We start from the raw sequence: 16,637 nt of genomic DNA on the forward strand, positions 1-16,637 counted from the left end.
TAGGTGGGCAGAATGCTATTGCAGCGCTGTGACATTGTGGCTGTCTCTTTTTTGAGAAATATTGGTGACTGCCTGGAGCCTCACGTGCAGATACCAAAGAATCTTTCCTAAGCACTGCCTTGCGCACCATATGTAACTAACTATTCTAAACAAACTCTAGAAATCCCCGCAAAACTGACTGTAAATTTTAGGGAACAGGCAGAATGAGTGTTCTGTCCCGTTGTTAGTTTTTTCCTTTTTTCCGCGCCCATTATATTGAAGCCTAGACTAGCAGTTTTAAAAATTATCTGTCATGCGCAGCCGAAAAAAATTTCCTGAACTAACCCAAAAAGATAAATAATAAAGGAACTACTGTATTCTCAAGAGTAAAGTACATAAGTTGATAAATGTTTATCTTCAAATTTTTTTGTTTATTAACTAATATTCAGCAATCTAATCAAACTGCCTACAAATACTATGACCATTTAGAGCAGCATTGTTATATAAATGTTACTCAACCTTTGATTGATATGTGGGGTTTAACATCGCAAAACCATATGATTATGAGAGAGCCGTAGTGAAGGGCTATGAAAGTTTCAACCACCTGAGGTTTTTGAACGTTTAAAGCTGAGCACATGGGCCTACAACGTTTCCGCCTCCATCAGAACTGCAGCCTCCACAGCCAGGATTTGAACCCGCGACCTGCAGACCAGCAGACGAGTACCTTAGCCCTGGACCACCGCGGTCGGGCTACTTACCCTTTCCTTTCTTGGTGAGTGAGTGAACAACCTTATTTATTTCTTGCAGATTACCGCGCTGGGTTCCCACCTAGGAGCTGGTTGAGAGACTATGTCTCTCAGCAGCTTCTTTGGCCTGCTGGATCGCCCAGAGGTGATTATCTAGTCCAGAGCTGAACAGCGCGGTCCGCCGATGCTCCCGTAGGTCCTCATTGGAGGCCGCGTCTCCTGTTTTGGCAATTAGTGCTGGACACTCCCAGAGAATATGTGCTAATGTGGCCCTTTTACTATAAAACTTGCATGAATTGGTGTTATACAAGTCGGGGTAAATGTGTTTTATAATTACGGTATTAGTGTGGGTGCCTGTTTGTAATTGCCTCTATTGAACGTACTGGGACCGGTTGAACTTGGGGTGAGGCGGGGAGTATTCCCGTCGTTGAAGGTTATATTGTTGGATAATGTCGTTGAATTTGGTAAGTCTATCCCCCAACTCCCACATCGCCACAAGAGATTCCGTACGGGTGGTGTCAACCACTGACGTTGCCCGAAACGTGAGACCTCGAGCCACGTCGTGTGCGAACTCGTTAAGATTGACCTCCATGTGGTCGACGGGTGTGTGGGCGGGAAACCAGAGAATGCATGCAATTTGGTCGTCAGAGCGGGCTTTGCCTTTAGTAAGGACTTTCAGTGCCACTGGAGAAATCCTATCATTTGTGAAATTTCGGACTGCTGTTTGTGAATCATTGATAATATACTGGGCATCGGTAAGAGCTATGGCAACCACGATAGCGACCTTTTCTGCTGTATTCACGCAATTTGCATTGATTGAAGCGCTGGTTATGCATATATGCGTATGGTCTACAACCGCAGAAACAAAACGGCGATAGTTTTGATAGCGCGCTTCATCGACGAAGACCGCCTCTTTATTGCTTACATAAGTTTAGCGCATAATTTTGGCTCTACTGATTCTTCTACTTTGGTTGTGATCAGGGTGCATGTTCTTTGGCAACGGTGGTATCATGAGTTTAGTGCGGATTTCGTGGTATGTCGCATTTCATACACTCAAATTCAGGCGCTGGATAACCAACGGCACATAGGCGGTGCATTCCAGCATGCTGACTAAAATCCTGTCTATAGGGAGCCGAGCGTTAAAAATGCCCGTGACATCCACGTGGCACGGAAGTCCCGCATACAGCTGGTAAGAACTGGCGCAAGAAGAAAAAAAGGAAAAAAAGGGGACAGCCGCCATCTCCGTCGCGCAAGCCTGGTGCCAGGAGCTGGCATCAACTTACGCAGAACCGCTCAGCCACAAGCGTGTGCGCGGAAAAAAAACGCCGTCCCCTTCCTCCCCCCTCCCTGCCGTCACCACGCCAGCTGGGCGCCCGCCGCTGCCTGCATGCCGTGGCAGTCGTGCGTAGCCGTGTTGTCCCGCTGGGTTGTGAAGCCCAAACTCCATAAGCGCGAAAATGCACGCGACAGCGACGAGCGACGTGACGTAGATCGTCTTCGCGCGATCAGTCGCTAGCGCAGGCAAACCTCATTCACGCGACGGCTTCGGCGAGCGAATTGCACTGTTTCTGGCATGAGGCCGTCAACTCGCACCAAGAAAACCGCGTAGCGAGTGGTTTCCAATTTAAAAATAAGACATATTGTTGTGTAATGAAACGGAAAGTGTTTATTATTGCCTTGCAGCACATTTTTATATGCACATGCGTAATAAACATTGCGTTGTTTCTTCTTGCGCATACGTGACTCGAGCAGGGTCACGTGCACCTACGTAGTCTTTGTCTTTTCCGGTTTTTCGCTATTGGCTGCTTGAGCCCAGCACTTCCGGGCGATGAGCGACGGTTTCCAAATCTGGAGAACCGAGCGATCGCGCGAAAACGAGCACGCGACACGTCGCGCGAACGCCCTGTTTCGTCGCTCATAGCGTCGCTCGTCGCTGTCGCGTGCATTTTCGCGCTTATCGAGTTTGGGCTTGATGGTCGTTGTTTTTACAAGATGGTCTGAGACGGATACATTTTCCACTGCTACATGGCATACTTTATTCAAGATATCATACATCTCTCTGCATTTGGGCATACACTGGAATGTGCAGTCCCACTGTTACTCTTTTGACTTCCATAAAAGAGTACAAACAACTTTTCGTTCATCAGTTGTCGAGGTATGACACTGTGTCATGCACTAAATAAAAGAGTGCTAGTTCATGCGTGACACTTTTCTGAAGCACTGGCCTATGTATGTTGATGTTCATGTTCTAACAAACAAGTTGAAGTGATGATTTTAGGAAAGCATGACAAAAAATAACAAACCGAAGGCCGCGAGACAGAAAAGATCAAAACTGAAAATCTATTGGTCGATCTTCGATTAGTGGTTGCGTAATTTGATGATAAACAAGGTGTACAGAAGTCAAAAGTCAGGTGCGGAAGTCAGCAAGAGAGCGCCGCCGCGCTGGCCTAGTGGCTAAGGTACTCGGCTGCTGACCCGCAGGTCGCGGGCTCGAATCCCGACTGCGGCGGCTGCAATTCCGACCAAGGCGGAAACATTGTAGGCCCCAGTGCTCAGATTTCAGGGCACGTTAAAAAACCCAGGTGGCCGAAATTGCCGGAGCCCTCCACTATAGCGTCTCTAATAATCATGTTGTATAGTTTTCAGGTTGCGGGTTGGGACAAAACAACGAGAAAGAAGGAGAGCGCGAGCAAAAGGAGGGACGCGGGGACGCTGAAGTGAGAGCAGAGCGCTTCAGAGCGCAGTTAAATAAACAAGTATTTTTTGCCTTATACCTTAAAGACGGAGTTGAGTCTGATCACAGTGTCTGGAACGCCATTGTCTTAATAATCATATGGTGGTTGTTGGACGTTAAACCCCACATATCAAACAATCATTCGAAGTCAGCAGCAGATAATATGCAACCGACATTTGCTCACTCTTTTGAATAATAAGTACAGTTCTCACATTTCAGCATGATTTCTAACAATGAACCACGAACAAGAAAACCAGTGTACTGCTGTGAAGATAATGTACCAGCTATAAAAATCCCAATTTTCTAAAGAGCAACTGCTAGCAGTAAGAATAAATATTTTGAGGTTCGTTATGCACCATTTCTTGACCGCAACGGCACGCCGACATTCAGAAAAGAGATGTGCAGAGGCACTATTTACTTGGAGGAAGACCGACCTGTTTTTCGCTCATTTGTGTACGTCATACTTGACCTTGGCGGGCGTTTCGACATTCGCTTGAACAGCGACGTGATGCTGGGTAGGCACTTCCCATAAATAGGATTAGTTAAAGATTGAAAATGAGTAAAAGGCAGTCTAGATAGCGAAATAATGCGCATAAGTTCTCATTGCAGAAAGACTTTTTCAGTATACTTGCGGTTGAAAATGAAATTGTTTTCTCCCTGCTACTTTTAGAAGTTAGGACTTGAAATACGTACTATCTTGCAGTGTGGCTGTAGATAAGTGAAGATCTTGTATGTTTCAACTACCTGTGCGATCTCCTAGATCTTTTTCATGACCATAGTGCACAGAATTTCACTTCGTAATGGTAGACACTATAGTTATGACAACTTAATTTAAACAGAAGGAGATGTGCACAAAGAAATCTGGAATGTTTTTCTGCCAAAAAAAACAGTACCACATGCAATGAACACAATCTTGCTCCTCATGACAGCATTCACGTCTTTGAGGAAGCTGTGCTGCAACTGCTCATCACCTTTATGATTTATTATTTTAGGAGCCCATTGAACATATGCGCAGAGATAAAGCAATTGAGTGCAGTCTTATGAGCTTTGGTGCATCTTTTTGTAAACTTGTATGAGCTAAACACAGTTAATTAAGACAAAACAGTTCTGAGTGTTGTTGGTAAATTGTCACAAGGCACAACTAAATGTCTGAAAGCCTGTTAATGGCCATCACTGTGGGTGTGTTCATCATATAGTGCAATTAATAATTTCCGACGATTCACATGCCAACTATGAAGAGATCCTGAGTCCTACAGTAGTGGGTAAATTAGGTTGATTCTGGCTTCCAGGGGTTCAAATGAATGACATTGCAGGCTCACGGGAGACAAGACTGCTTGTCGAAACATTTGCTTTGACCCCTTATGTTAACATATTTTTCATATTTTCCAGCTTCCATCTTTTAAGCGTCAGTTTAGTTCACCTGCACCAATCCGAACTGGTTCACAGCTGTGCACGAGAAGTTCAGAACTTGTGCGGCAGGAGTTCAGCGGTGCGGCATCACAAGTGAATGACAAGGTGCCGACAAGGTGGAATCCTTATTTTTGTTCGCCTAATTTAATGAGGTGCAAACATCTTGGCAAAACACGCCGCATTTATAGGGGTGTGTACAGCACCTACGTCTAAGGCTACGTTGTTTGTCAAGCTGTGCGAGCGGCTGCATTAAACCAGCGCCGTCAAAGCAGAAGGTACCAGAAAGTCATGAAATAGTCTTCGTGCTGTACCTCTCCTGCGCTTTTTGAAAGAATGGCAAGATTTAGAAGATGCCATTGCTGCGCCACTGAAACAAGTGGCGAGGTGCAGCACTTTGTAAAAAGAATCATGTGGTGCAGGTGAATCGAACAAACCCTTAAGCACACAAGCGTCTTAGCGTTTCACCCCCATCGATATATGGATACAGTGGCTGGGATAAAACAGTGTGTTGTTGAGCTCAGCAGCGCCACACATTCTAACTAATAGTGTTACAGTTTCAACAATATGGAAGTGTAGATTTCATGTCACGGTAGGCAGGCAATGCTTGTAGCCGATCTAAAGCACCTCTTCACGATATGCGCGGTAAAACATTCACAAATACAGCATTACATGAGTGAGGTTAGAGACGACCTTGTAGTGAACATTCAGATGTTTCAACGTCCTTACAGAGTGGACACTCGGGGGTAGTCATCCTGTCATTCCATGGCAGTTTGGAAAAACAAGTAACATCACCAGATTTCAATGCATGAAATCAATGCATAATCAATGCATGAAATTTTTCAAAGTAAACAAATAAACTCAGTTAATTAGTAAACAGCAGTTTTTTATACATATATGTAGTGGTACCTCATAACACGTATATGCTCAGGGCTGTTTCTTCACCAGGCATGTCACGTAGCAGGTTCGTTGTCCATTGTACACATTTGCTTCCATGTCAGGTGGGCCAGGAGGCTGTGGCAGAAAAGGAAGTATTTCTCATTTATGTGACGCTTCCTTTGTCACACTATAGCACAACCAGACCCATAATTATGTGATGTTTCTCAAACGCTACTGCAGTAAATTATTAACTAGTAGGTTTTTTGCACTAATATTAGGGCTAGCTAAGAAGACACATGCGAGGCGACAGTGATTTATTTGCCTTCTTTTATCGCAACGGCCTGGTTGGTGTTACCTGGTGATATAATTTCAGAATTAACTATTGAGTTAGCGACTCGTTCCCACGTGAAGCCATGCACGCCGCATGTAACGCACGTTTTTCCGGTTACAGATTGAGACGTTCAACAATTTTAACATTTAATACTTTAATGCGCTGCCACCGTGTGATGCCTGCGCCGTCATTGGCAAAAAACTACATATGTTGAAATGAACCAACTAGCTCCGCAAGCAACCATCCTTAAAAAAACTGAAGTTGTTTCTACTCACCGGCCCGGGCTTGCAACGGGTGTTCATCCGATGAAAGTTTCAACGGGCGCTTCGTTCCCCAAAAGTCACTCGAATTCCCTTCGCGAAAGCATTTCAACGAGTCAAATAAACAGAATGAGAAAGAATTACTCGGTCGGCAGAGGCTCGAAGTATTTACAGCGAAACGAAACAGTCCGAGACACATCCGAACGTACCGCGAGCCGTTACTTGCCGTCGCAACCGTTGGCTGCCGCAAACTTTGAAATGAGGATATTGATGTCGATAGGCTGCTACTGACATTAAGTCAGCTGGAGCAAAAACTATTAAAAAGTTGATGACGCAACACATGTTAAAGAAAAACTATTTGCTAGAAAAACAAATTGTTTTTTATGCGCAGCGGTACGCAAACATGTAGTGTTTAATCATTTTAAAATAAAACTTGGCCCCGACGAAGGCACCTCTACAAGAAAGAGCAATAGCGAGAGTGGCGAGTGCGGTTAGTAGATGCACTGTGGGTGTTATAAGCAAAAACGCGCCGCGGTTGATTTTTTCGCCCCCTACAGGTGAGCACTTGAACTTGAGAGTTTCCGGGGCTTGGTGCCATTTTAAGAAGCTTCGCCCCTAAAAAACAGCAGACCTGCGCGCAACGCGCCGAACAGTCACAGCGAAAGATAGACGAGCGGATTTTCAGAGCCTTTTCTAAACTCTCTTTGGAATGCCACAAGTGCACTGCCGGGTACCCACTGCACTGTAAATAGTGATGAATTTTGTGTGGTAGACCATTATTCTCTATGCTTTCCCTCATCATTCTATGGAGAAGCGTGGTATCCGCAACACACTTGTTCGAAGTTTTGTGCAATTTTTTTTATGCAGTGTCTGACGACAATGAAAAAATGGCAGCAAATCCAACGAGTGAATGATGGATAGTGGGGTGAAGCCTCCGTCCGTCCTTTCGTTCTTGCTTCCATCCATCCATGCATGCGTCTGTCTGTGTGGCTGCTCATGCGTCCATCCGCCCATCTGTGCGTGCGTCTGTTCGTGCGTCCGCACGTTCATCTGTGCGTCCGTCCCTGCTTTCGTCCATGCATCCGCTCTTGCGTCCGTCCATGCGTCCATCCGTCTGTGAAGCCATCCGTGCGTCCGTCCATGCATCTGTCTCTGTGTCCGTTCGTCCACCTATTCAACACTCGATGTACTACCATCTCGCATCTTTTGATCATATATGCCTCATTAGAGTTACTGTATATGCTACCTTTAGGTAGCAGAGTTGCGCCATTGTTTGCCGGGCGCCACTCGCTACGCCTACAGGCGTTCAGCGCCCCAATTCGCCGAGCGCCATCACGTGGTCATAGGTGGTTTATTTGCATTAAGGAGAAGCCAACGCTACGCAGATTCCGGGCAGATCAAGTGGTGTTGACAACGGCTGTTGTCATTCTCGCCGCGCTTCTTCAGTAATGTAGCCATGCTGCCTGTTGGTCAAGGGAAATGCGGCAGAAAATGCATTCTGTGTTGAATTGTACTACGTAGAGCTCATGTGATTAGACGCGTGTGCAGCCAGCGGGTATTGCTCTAGAAAGATTAGTGTTCCGTCGGAAGGAATAAGCGCTTGGCCATTGTCGTCAGCAAGATTTTTACTTGGGGGTGCAAACCATTGTTGCATTGCGGCTCAGGGAGAGCAAGAGCACTGGTCTAGCTTGGGTGAAGCAAGTGCTGATGCAACTTGGGGGGGGGCTTTCCACTTCTCTGCTGATGCCCCTGCGCTCGACTTTTTTTAATCTGTCCACCGCACCGCAAACCTTGCTCTATTTGTGTTAACCACCGACGCAGTTGTGAATACGTTATACATGCAGAGTGTGGCAGCGTGTGTCATCTGCATACGTCAAAATTAGTCTCGCGATTTGAACGCTAAAGATAAAGGCATAATTTGAACCATAACAATTTGAATCAGCAAAGCATTGCTGCTAGTGCGTAAATAGAATGCAGCTTTGAAACCTTAAGCGAAAAGAATGTTGGACACGACAGGGTTGTTGAACGACGATTCACATCAAATGTCGTGAGCTGCGATTGTATTACGAGCGTTTTTCGAGATGCGCACTTAACCCGAGCATCGTATGGCCACTCTCGATCGCTATGCAGCTCTATTCAGTTGAAGACTACAAATATATAGCTGGTTAACTCACACAGGTAAAGAATAAGCCCAACGCGATGAAAGTATTTCATCCCTGGCTCGATGGCGATCAAGACTGAAAAATAATTTTATATATGTAAATAGGAAAAACAGTGCAAAAAAAAAGCCGACGCTAATGTGTGGCCTACTAAAACTATACCTATTTACCACTGATTAAATGAGCTCACGCACGTTCTTTCATTATTACTTACCGAAATGGTAAACATAAAATCAAGCCTTTTGGGCGTGACCAGAGCAAATGACTTTGTCTCATACTTTCATAAAAAATAGAAAGAATGGAGAGGAAAAAAAAATAAAATAAAGCAACACTATAAACGCAAGCACTGCTCCTGCGCGGGTGATGAGTGGCTTATCCGCAAGACATTCGAACCCAAAATGGCGTACCTTGGCGCAACTCTGCTACCTGAAGGTAGCATATACAGTAACTTTATTCCTCGTATAGTAGCACCGCCATACAGTGGACATTCCAAGGAATGAACGAGAGGAGGCACACGCACACTTTCTTACGGCTTGCGCTTCGTGTCTACTTTCCACCTTTAAGCACCTCGAGTTCATTGTATATACTAGTTCACTGTATTCATGGCGCTGCGGCGCAACGCTCGCTAAACCTTTCCGAAACCTAGGAAGCTACGCCCAGCCAGTTTAACGTAGCAACGCTTTATTGTATTCTGTGCGTTGTTGAACAATTAAAATTTCGCAGCATGCACGTTAACTAAAAGCCGAATTCTCCTGTCTCTCATTCCTCCTTAGCAGCCATTGGCATGTACATTGAGCACTATATTTTATTGTTCAACAACGCACAAAAGAAATCTCTCACCAGCACCACCTTGAAAGTCAAATTGTTACACTTGTTGCACACCACTACAACGGCTACGAGGGATGAATGGCTGTCGCTATAAGGAGCTCCACCGCTAAAGAACATGCCGTAAGTGGGCGAACCTACGCTTCCGAGGGAGAGAGACGCGCGCCCGGGGAGTCTTTGGATGTTTGTTTTCTGTTTTTTTATCGTTGACTTCGCGGCGTCACTCCGGCGTTTCGTCGCGAGAATTTGGCGGCGCGCCCTTTTTGAGCGCTCGTTTTGTAACACACTCACTCTGCTAAATGATCAGTGCGAAGAGCTGTACAGTGACTCCAAATCCGCAGTCAGAGCCTTTCAAAATGGCTGCATATTAACACAGGCAGCCAGGATCTTGAACAGCTCCACTAGCGATACGATTGTCCCTCACACCATAGATTGGGTCCCCGCGCATGTCGGCTCCGTAAACGGCGTTGCACTGAACCCGAACGAGTCAACCCACACAGCAGCGCGCGCACTCACTGACCGAGCTGCTCTCGACCTGGGTGACGGTTCCTGTGCCGACGATGTGAGACATAAAGACACACCTACTACACACAACGAGATTACCAAGTATTACTACATGGTGAGGCGTGCATTCCCAATGCCACATTAAAAACTCAATAGAACACAGGCCGTCTCGTTGCGCTTACTTCTAACCCATTCGTACCCGTCATTAGCATGGCTAAAGGCAATTTATCCTCACAAATTCCCCGATGCCGCCTGCGCCGCTTGCGGGCAGACCGCTACGTTAGCCACATGCTCTGGAAGAACGGGTCGCTTGGGTCGACTTATAGCAAACTCGAGTGGGGTGCGCTTCTGCACAGCCCAGAACTTCAGGATCAAATCCTGGCCGTCCAGTGCACCCGTGGCAGGACCGTCAGGCTAGACCTGCCGGTCCCCACGTGGGAGTAGCCGGGTGACGCTTGGCAACTTCAGCGTCTGCACTGGACCATAATAAAATTGTTCTCTTTCTCTCTCTCTCGATCACCTGTGATTCTTTATCGTGCACCCAAATTTGAGCACACAGGCCTACAGCATTATCGCCTCCATCGAAAATGAAAGAAGAAGGAAGGCCTGCCTGAGGTGATTCGGCACACTGCCTCGAGATATATTGCTTTGATGAGACACTCATGATGCCCAGCGTGAAACCATGGCCCGTCGAGAAAGCTGTTTCGGAGCAGGCGTTATTGTTTTAAAACATAGTTCGTAATTCGTTGTGGCACTCGAAATACATGAGTTTAAAGTGAACAGCCACGTTTCTGTCTCCGGTTTTAGACGGAATACTTTAGTGCCCCGGAAAATGTTGTCGGGGATTTGGACAGCACTGCCAAGCCAAAATAACCTTTAGGTCATAATATTCATCGTGAGGACCGGTGGCGCATCGCGGCACTTACAAGCCTTTCTGGTCTACACCTGTTTATGTTCGATTGCGATGACGGCAAGACACGCCGCCAAACCAGGACGCTAAGGTGCCTCGGTGCCAAAGGAGTGGCCTCTGAGGATAAAGTGCCGCGCACCTTCCGTAAAACGACGCCGACTACGACAATGAGGGATACATGGTTACCACATGCCTACAGATTTCCTGCAGAAAGGGTTCCGAGGTCACTTCTCCTCCACCCGGCAACCAGCTAACGCCACCTTTCCTGGCAGCTGATTGCAAGACATTTCGGTATTTCCACGTACTACAAATCTTTGCCTTTCGTGTTCTTCACTTCTTACCATTCTTGGTGTGTTGGTGTGATTAGGATAACCAGTGAGCGCTTTAGGGCACTACACGTGGCACTTGGCATACCATGCAACAGCCATACGATGCTAAGCGGGCATTACCGACTTTCACGTCTGCGAACGATACACAAGGTTAAGCTGTGTTTGAAATAAATGTTCAACGATTTACCTCAGTATTCAGAAACGCTCCTTAAATTAGGTACAACTTGACTTGAAGCCAATTTCAGTGCAGCGCGTTTGGAACGTGTCTGTTTGTTTCTGCTGCCTTGGCACCGCCTAAAGACAGCACGTTCGAAACACGTTTGTGCTGCGCTGAAGTCTGTGGCAAGTCAAGTGAAGCAACGTTTCTAAATACGGGTGTCAGAGTACGATGTTCTCTAGTATGGGAGTGCAATACGCTGTCGCAGTACACCACAAGGACTCTGTGTATATGTGTGTTTAAGTAGAGTGGCTAACAATTTCGAGTATTTGGTCCTCTGCTATGATAGAGCATAGAGCCGTCCCGTCACGCAGCTGCCCCTTCAGACGAAGTGTTCTCCGTAAAGACAAGAATGACTCCGAGACACAGACATTATTTCAACAGCCTCCTTCCTTGTCTATCGAGAACTCACTCTAATTTCGAAGACTATGGACTTGCCCTGGTTTTGACTTAACAAGAAATATTCATCAAACCATGCTTATAAAGGCTATGGTAGGGAAATGAACATTGTGCGTTTCCGTATTTTAACACTTAGTGTTCTATGTGGTAGTCCACCTGGACACTAGTAACGACATATTCGACACGAAAATACGTAGGAAAGCGTCACTAACACGTTCCAGGGTGTCAGATTGAAATTATTTTTCTTTCGGTATTAGTTTCGCTCCTCTTCAAAAAGTCCCCTTTCGTTTCTGCTTCGGAAAAAACAAACAAATTTACCGTAGTGATTCGTAACAATATTTGTCTGTATGCGAAAAATTCGAGTTCCACTAATAATAAAAATATTATGCAAAAATTTGAAGCTCGAGTAATTATTAAACAATTGGCCGATCCCAAAAGTGCATGGGAATTGATTATATTGCCTGGGAATTGATTATATTATATTCGTGCGAAGCACGAATAATAAAGGTTGAGGTGCCCCTTCAAAATCAGCACAACGTTACGAGGTGAAAATAAATAATGCCTTACTTGATTTCAATTTCATGATTATCATATTTGCATATGTCATTTACCTTCGTCATTTAGTCACGTCACGTGACACCAAACTTAGTATATGTGGAGCTAGCAAAGCGGCTGAAAGCGCCTTGATCGTAGCATGTAGTCATGTTTTACATGACACGCACATCAAGATTATGACAATCTGAACTGTCCTTTACATTCATCGTTCATTCAGGCCACGCAACACCAAATTTGGTATATGTGCAGTTAGGAAAACGGCCGCCAGCACAACATAAAGGGTCCAATATACTCCAAATGTAGCGTTGACACGCGCGCACGTGCGCTGGGCACACCAACGCTACGTTAGCTAAGCGCGCACGCTCTATAGTCTGACGACAGCCGTGACCAGCGTCCATCAACGCGGCTCGACGGCAACCAGCACGAACACCCAAACAAGACTGTGCCTTCCTCTTTTCGTGACGGAGCAATGCCGGACGCGCTGAAACGCGCATGCGTCAAAGCAACACAGCGCGGCGCGTGCCTGCGGGTATATGGCAAGACCAGCGCCAGGCGTGACGCCACCGTGACGCGACGAAATGAACGCCAGTGCGGTCGTGCACAGCGTCACCTCGAAATGTATCAGTGCCTTGAATGTGATATGTAATCATGTTCTCACATGACACGCATCTTATGATTATCATGTTTGTACCAGTCGCATACCTTCGTCATCCATTGATGTGAAGTAATAAAAAATTTGACATATGAGAAGCTTATGAAACGACTGCGAGCGCATCATAAGTGTGGCATGTACTCATGTTACATGACACGCATATCATGATTATCATGCTTGGGTGTGTCGTTTATCTATGTCGCCTGTTCGCGTAGAATAATACCGAGTTTGGTACAAGTGAAGCTAGTGAAAAGGCTTTGAGCACATCATGAGCGTAGCATGTATTCATGTTTCATGACACGCATCTCATGTTTATCATGTTTGCACCAGTATTATACCTTCGTCATTCATTCATGTGACGTAATACGAAATTCGGTACATGTGAAGCTAGCGAAATGGCCGTGAGCGCATGCTGAGCGTAGCGTGTACTCACGTCATTACACGACACATATCTCATGATTATCATGTTTGCACCAGTCACACACCTTCGTCATCAATTGGCGTCCCGTAATACCAAATTCGTTATAAGTGAAGGTAGCGAAGCGACCGCAAGTGAATCATGAGCGTGGTATGTAGTCATGTTCTTACATGACATGCATGTCATAATTATCATGTTGGTACCAGTCACATACCTTCATCTTCAGTTGGCGTCCCGTAATACCAAACTTTTTGTAAGTGAAGATAGCGAAGCGACCACGAGCGCATCATTAGCGTGGCATGTAGTCATGTTGTTACAAGACAAGCATGTCAATATTTTCATGTTAGGGTCGGTCGCTTGTGTTCGGCATGCAATCATGTCATACCATACCAGTTTTGCAACACGCCATGCGAAGGAAACCACCGCAAGTACTGCAAGACCATGAAATGGTATTCATAACATTCATCACATACATGTCATGATTTTCATTTTATGACTAGTCAAATGTCTTTTTCATACAGTCATGTTATGCGATACCAAGTTTGGTGTCGATATCATTATCGAAACGGCCAGGAGGGCTAATAGTCGTGGGCGGCTAAATAGATAGATAGGTAGACAGATAGATAGATAGATAGATAGATATACAGATAGATTGCTAGATAGATAGATAGATAAATAGATAGATAGATAGATAGATAGATAGATAGATAGATAGATAGATAGATAGATAGATAGATAGATAGATAGATACGTGCAAAATCGCCGATATTTGCTAAGAAACGCTTCCCATATAAAAATTACTGGTTTTGTCGTATAGATAATCACGCTCCTTTTAATTATCTGGGAACGGGTAGGACACGTTTTTATCCCTTTCTTAAGGGTAGCGCAACTACATTTACCCCAGGTTCCTACCTACAGGTTCAGAGTAGGGTGCTAATAAGTTAAAGCAGGCTCAAAAGTAAATTATGAAATTTTCCGAGCAGGCCTCATTCCCTGATGTTCGTCAAACGTCAAGGCAGTGAGATTGACCCAAGAGGGTTAAAATACAATTGCTGGAGTGGAAGCTCCCGCAACGACTTGCTAGCAGTAGTGAAGCCAGCTTTTGCCTTGCAAATATCTCAGAAACATGCTATTTTCTGGTGGTATTTACTGAGACACCAAGTGGCTTTGATTTGTTAGTCTAAAGGCTACGTACATTACAAATTGAAAGATAGTTGTTTCCGAAGAAATAATGTGGAGAGACTAGTAGTTAATCTATCTGTCCGTCTCTCTGTATGTTCCATCCGTACGTCTGTCTGTCTATTACTGCACGTTACGCCTGACGCAGGACAAGATTAGACTAAATCGAGCTTCGCCCCTAAAATGACGCTTGGGCCAGGCCTGGGCTGGTGGTTACAATCAGGCACTGCTGTGTTTGGAAAAAGTTGTTCATGATATAGAATACTTCGTACTCAACTATGGGAGAGCAAGGAACCGTCCCGTGGTGCTCACATTTCATGAAGCCGCAGTCGACAAATATTGAGGTCACACAATGGTGTGTTTAGAAAAGTGATAAAAATTTACAGAACTTGGTTCTCCAATATGGGAGAGCATAAAGCCGTCCCTGAGCATCACAGAGTGCCCATATTAATCTGGTAACACCTCATGTACGGCGATAATAATTGGTGTAACAGCAGTGCTTGATTGCTCGTTCAAATACCGCAACAATACCGAAAATATCCCAAATGACACCACCTATATACTTCACTAATGCGATTGTCATATATCTGGATTTCCAAAACATCTTGACTCTAATTATTACAGAGTTCAAATTCAGTTTCACCGTTGTTAAAGCGTTTTATGATCTGCATGTTACTATTACCTAATTCCTAATACGGCACGTGGCGAAAACTTGTTAGTATTTATTTACCCATATATTTAAAGCTCCGCGTTGGGCTTCTATAAGATCGAGGAGTCTAACCTTGGAATGACCAAGAGGATATAAAAAATTCCTGGAGCGGAAATTCTTGCACACAAGTGAAGCCGTGCCAACCGTAAGATGGCGGCTGCAGCAGCCATCTTATTTATTTATTTATTTCAGGTACCCTCATGGCCCAGAGGGCATTGTTGAGGGGAATGGTACAGGATCAGGATGTTGAAAGGTGTTTGAATTGTACAAACATTGCACACATATGAGCAAATATACAAAAGCACTGAACAAACAAGTATCCAGCGGTGCGTAGAATTATACAAAAGTTTAACACAAATATACACAGGTATTGCCTCTAGCATAAAAAGATAACAAAACTAACATTGACAACTGCATGCATATGACACATTATAAGGTAAATAAACACTGTGGAAAAAAAAAGTTCAAGCTACACAGAAGTGAAGTAATCAGACACTTTTTTTCTAAACTGGTCAATATTGTTAGTAAGCACTAGGGATGGTGGCAGGCGATTCCACTCTGATGTAGTTCTAGGAATAGACGAATTTGAATATGCTACAGTGCGACATTTCGGGATACCAACTTTGCAAGAATGATCTATGCGCAATGAAACATGAGCAAGGGGTAAGATAAGAGCAGTTTTAAGGGTGGCGTTCAATTCATAGATTTTAAAGAAAAGGCACATGCGCGATATCTTCCTGCGCAGTGTGAGTGGTTCAAGAGATAGAGTTGCTTTCATTTGCGTTACGCTTGATAAACGGCCGTAATCGTGAAGGATGAAACGGGATGCTCTGTTTTGGGTTGCTTCAAGAGCATTTATTAGTGAATTATTGCATGGGTCCCATACTGAAGACGCGTATTCGAGTTTAGATCGAACAAGTGACTTGTACAATAACAGTTTAACAGAAACGGGGGCTAGAGAAAAATGTCGCCGAATAAAACCAAGCGTCCGGTTAGCATTTATTATAATAGAGGAGACATGCATATTCCAACTCAGGTCCGCTGTTAAAATAACCCCGAGGTATTTATAGGACGACACTTGTAGCAATGGGGAGCTGCTTATATTGTAAGAGGAAGGGTTTAATTTACGTTGGCGTGAGAACCGCATTACATTACATTTAATAATATTAAGTGTCATATGCCAAGTCGAGTACCAATTATCGATAGCGTCAAGGTCCTGTTGAAGCAAAGAAACGTCAGTAGCATTCTTTATTTTGCGGTATATAACACAGTCATCGGCAAAAAGTTTCACAGAAGAAGTCAGGTTGCTAGGAAGATCATTAATATGTATAACAAAAAGCAGTGGACCTAAAACTGAGCCTTGTGGGACGCCTGAAGTGACAGGTAGAGTTGAAGAGTTAAAACCATTAACATGAACAAATTGAGAGCGACTAGGGGCATGATGA

The sequence above is a fragment of the Rhipicephalus microplus genome, unplaced genomic scaffold, assembly GCF_043290135.1.
Source record: "Rhipicephalus microplus isolate Deutch F79 unplaced genomic scaffold, USDA_Rmic scaffold_17, whole genome shotgun sequence".
Lineage (NCBI taxonomy): Eukaryota > Metazoa > Arthropoda > Arachnida > Ixodida > Ixodidae > Rhipicephalus > Rhipicephalus microplus.